General features: G+C 38.1%; 1 pseudogene; it reads right to left on the reverse strand.

Moving 5' to 3' along the window:
* Positions 1–3,512: 3,512 nt before the first annotated feature.
* LOC126459174 (5S ribosomal RNA) lies at positions 3,513–3,630 on the reverse strand (annotated as a pseudogene).
* Between the last annotated feature and the right edge of the window lie 1,323 nt (positions 3,631–4,953).

Consider the following 4,953-nt stretch of genomic DNA (forward strand, 5'->3'; position numbering starts at 1 on the left):
GTCATGGACGGTATTGTAATATTATATTATACTGAGTAAAATCTTAGCTTGTACGGAAGGAGAAAGAAAATAGAAAAATAAATAAATAAATAATGCAGATATATAACCGGAAGAAAGGCTATGTACACGAGAACAGCACACATTTACATATAGGGAAAAAGCAGCAAAGAGGAAATCAAAGAGATAACGCATACATTTACATTACACAGTAGCTAGCGATTTTCAGAATAAACAACAAGGTAAACGCGGGAATTTTTGTGACTAAGGAAAAGAGTGACACAAGCTTTAAAATAGGGTAATAATAAACAGACCTATGCAGCGTGAGTAATGAACTGAATCGCTCTCAAAACAAATACCTAGGGTTTATAGAGAGAGAGACACACATTAAAGTTAGGAAACACCTGAAGCACTCAGCAAACAACTTTGTAGGATATATAAGCTATACACGAGGGTACATGTACGAAAGCTAAAGTGTAAAGGAGGAAAATAGGGAATGTTGCGCATTAATGGACTGTAAGGCAGTTATGTATGTAAGAAGAAATATTTAGTTGTAAGTATTATTAGTATAAGGGACGATGCTCAGCACACCCTGAATTATTTTGGAATATTGAAGGAATGGTGCAGGGTACCGAAAAAGGGCCCCACCAGCAAAGTGGATATTATAGTGGTAGATATTTTTTTGTGTATAAACGTATGTATGAATGTGTGAAAGGCGAAAGAAGCTCTGTACATGTACGGAACTTAAACAACGTAGAAGTGTATAAGGAAAATTAAACTCTAAGACAACCTCTTATAAACATGTGTACCTAACATCAAGAAACAACTTAATTAAACCGTAAGACTCTACGAGTTTACGAGAAAATACGAAAAACCTGATACAAAGTGCAACATTAGCGATGCTTCACTCATGTATGCAGAAGGAAGGTATGAATTACTTTACCCACTTGAAACATGAAAGGATAAATCATGTTAAAATTATATCTTTCATACATATAACGATTTACGGTCACAAAGAATGAAAATGACATCGCCGCTATACGAGAAACAGGTAAGTAGTGTGATCGACGACCTGTAAGCAAAGGAATCGTCTATAAAATGAATTATGAACAAAAACGTCATAAAGAATTTCATGCTGCACTGAAGCTATGAAAGTCTGATTATTCGTGTACATAGATTTTCATGACAACCAATGCATTAAAATGTCTTTATTTTTCCTCCCATGATAACACAAGACGCCTATAAGCGCACTTTAATTGAAAATGATAAACGCACACAAGGGCGTGCCGCTATTATGAAACTCTGTACATGGTAATAGTAGTTACACCCTGAACTTCAAAATTTTATGTTTATATGTCCATGTTAAGGTAGGAAGTTTTATTAGGGTTAATGATTTACAAGCACACCAGAACGTGCTTAAGCACAAAACACTGTACATATTAGGGTTATGCTGCATACAAATGATTATTTCGTGCATTTTCAGATTTTATACGCAAAAAACCGTAGCATACACGTAGTCGTTGCCACTACCCTAAGTAGAAGGTAGAAAATTCCCTTCCCAAGCTTCAGTGGAGCGGCTACAGCTGTATTCTCTGCATGCTGATGCATGTCGTTGCGTATGAAGAATACGTAACGGAGGTAAACCTTAACTTATACTCGAGTTCAAGAAGGAAAACAAAGGACTTGTTCCTTCTAACAGATTAATGGAAAAAGGCGAGTGTGTGTGTCAGTAAAATCCAAGACGAAGAAGCCACTATGAGTGGTCAAAAATTTTTTCAATTTTAGTCGATAGTTTTTTCCTGTAGTTAATGTAAACAATGTATTGTATGTATTATATGTTATTTCATTGTATGTGATGTATTTTGTATTTCATGCCAAGTCCCGTGACTTACAAATTATGTGCATTAACCAGAAGTATTGAGGGGAATGAATCTCAGTACAATAGGTAAAAGGGGTTAATGCGAAGAAAAAAAAAGTGTAGTGAAAAGGAAGTTTCGATCGCAATACTCGCGGTTAAAGTGGTGTGTGTAGAAATTAAAATTGTGCAAAGTAGTGCTACGTTGCAAGTGTCAGCGACCCTAAACAAGTGACATCGAAAATTGAAGCTTGTATCGTCAAACGATCCATGGCGTCACAGTAGGAAAGGACAATGCCAAACAAGTTTGACATGGTACGCTTCTTACCAGGAGCTGCATCGATGGGATCGTCCTCCGCCTCGCACATAGTGTGGTGTGTTCTTCGGGGCACATATTCCAATGTACCTCGTCGTATCCAGTCTAAGTACTGGAAGGAACTACAAAAAGCACACGAATACTGAGGTTCGGAAGTGTCGACGGTACCCGTATGTCGGTGTATATTCAGTGCACTGGCGCGCGCATTCAACCAACGTCGCCCGCTAACGGACAACCAAACAATCAGGCGCGCGTATCACCCGCCCATATTCAACACGGGCTAGCGAACAAAGCTCGTCGCCCCAGAATAAATACAGAAGGCAATACAAGGACTTAATTTTCACCTCTGATGAGGAAGGAAACATTTGTATGTAACGTTGTATTCAGTGTATATTTTATTGTACAAACTTTACTACATGATGTCATTTTCTCAGTATTAACCAGAACTTTGTATATTAGGATTAAGGTTTGTAGATATTAGCATAAGTATACCAAAAAACTGACACACACTCAGAAATACCAAAGAATTCACAGTGCCATGAAAATAAGACAATAAAAATGAAGTTTGTAACTAAAAGACCCCCAAACCTATCAATTGCAAGGTCGACTACTGTATCCTGTCAATCAAATAAAATTTTCTAGTGACAGTATACAGTAGGGGGGCAGTTGTAATGACACATTCCTATGCAGAGACATACAATATCTTAAAAGCTGCGCCAAAGATAAATTGAGAGGCATGTATATTATAATCTTTGTAAAGTTCACATTGGATTCTCTTTTGTTTGATACTCCAAGGAGCTAAGGGACACTTTCGATTGTTGCCTTGTGGAGGATGGACGTGATTTTTGGACTGTGCGGAAAGGCAGCCATATGGCTGGTAATTATGGTTTGGGCGACGAGCACAGCAAGTCTTATTGTGTTGTGAATAAAAAAAATAGTGAAAAGTATCGAAGTGTTACGAAAATTATTTATAGCGACGTAGCATAGTATTCCTTGGTTTCCACCGTCTTCGTGAAGTGAACCGATGCCGACTCATGATGGTACACACGGTCAGCAAAGAGAAGAACATCGATGGCGACTAATGAATTAATATTGTGGCAGAAGAACTAATTCTACGTCTAAGGTGAGAACTCCGATTAAATCAACAATGACGTGGAATTTAAAATGTAAAATGTTTTTTTTTTATTTCGCCACACACCCTCAGTTGAGGATGCGGTTAGGAGGGGCGTGTGGTCAGCACACCGCTCTCCCGGTCGTTACGATGGCTTTCTTTGACCGGAGCCGCTACTATTCGGTCGAGTGGCTCCTCAGTTGGAATCACGAGGCTGAGTGCGCCCCAAAAAATGGCAACAGCACGTGGCGGCCCGGATGGTCACCCATCCAAGTGCCGGCCACACCCGACAGCGCTTAACTTCGGTGACCTCACGGTAACCGGTGTATCCACTGCGGCAAGGCCGTTGCCTGTATACTGTAATAACTACTGAACAAAATCAATAATTTTGGTCATACAGTATAATTTCTTTTTTCCTCAAAGCGATCAGGATAGTATAAGTTTGGACAATTGCTGCTATTATCATTACAACTGCCAACGTGCCGTGGTCTGCGGCGCCAAATTATGTAATGTAATCCTGTAACCAGATCTTATATTCGACAATATGATGGAACATTGGTATCCTAGACCGCAAAATTCATTAAACCAAGTTTTTCTCACCCTTCTTGACTATTTCGCTCTTTCACATCGTTTTTCTCACTATTAAAGGTATAAATAAACACGATAACAAGTTTTTAAACATAACCCTTATTAAAATATCAATAAGTACAAATTTATTACTAGAAAGAACTTTAATATGCAGTAGTTACTTATTAACACTTTACTCGTTTAGGAATACATTTTTTTTACATTATTACAATTGGAGTGTAAGGAAACTAAAAAACACACGTAATGCAAAAAGAAAATTTAAAGTTTCTTTCTCATCGCACACATTTTGCACACTTTTCCTTGAAAACTCCAACGACGTTAGCTCTTCACAAGAAATGCACTTGTAGTTAGTTTTGCTCTTTTTTTGATGTGGACAAAATCGACAAGTTTTTCTGTTTTCAGGCTTGTCCATTGGACACGAATTGTCATCAATTCGAGCTAAAAATTTATTACGTTGGCTAACGATCTTCTTTTCTTTTGCTGTCTCTTATTTTACAGATGGAATAGTATTTTGTACCTCTTGAGATAGATTGGAAATTGCCAGTCGGGACATCACAAAATCGTGGACCAAACGTAGATAAACTCTTTTCAGGAAATCAAAACGAGATCCGGTTTTTCCCCTCCAAAAAGTCTATAAAAATATTTGCGTTTCATCCAGACGTGGCCACCATGTGGTAAAAAATAGCAAGTAAAACTGCAAGGAAACACTGCAAATAATGTCTGGCGCGTTATTCCACTTTTTGTGGCGTTAAAAAAGATATGATTTCAGGTTTACTATTTCATACGTCAGTGTAACTGGAATGACGCATGGATGAAAGAAGTAGGACTGCCTTTTTTTGGGGGGGGGGGGGGGGGGTGGGAGGGGGGAAGGGGAGGCACAAGAAAGAAGGCTCATGTGTTTTTTAAAGCCAAAAGGCTTGATCCAATGTATTTTAAAGAGTTATAATGCAGATATTTCTCTTTCTGTAACAAGTTTGCGCAATAAATTAGAATATGCACGTGAAAAAGTAGTAATTAAAATTAAAACGTAAAATGCAAGTTGTTACAGTTTTTTTCGTTCCTCTATAAACAAAAAAATGTCAACCG

This window comes from Schistocerca serialis, chromosome 2 (genome assembly GCF_023864345.2).
Source record: "Schistocerca serialis cubense isolate TAMUIC-IGC-003099 chromosome 2, iqSchSeri2.2, whole genome shotgun sequence".
Classification (NCBI taxonomy): domain Eukaryota; kingdom Metazoa; phylum Arthropoda; class Insecta; order Orthoptera; family Acrididae; genus Schistocerca; species Schistocerca serialis.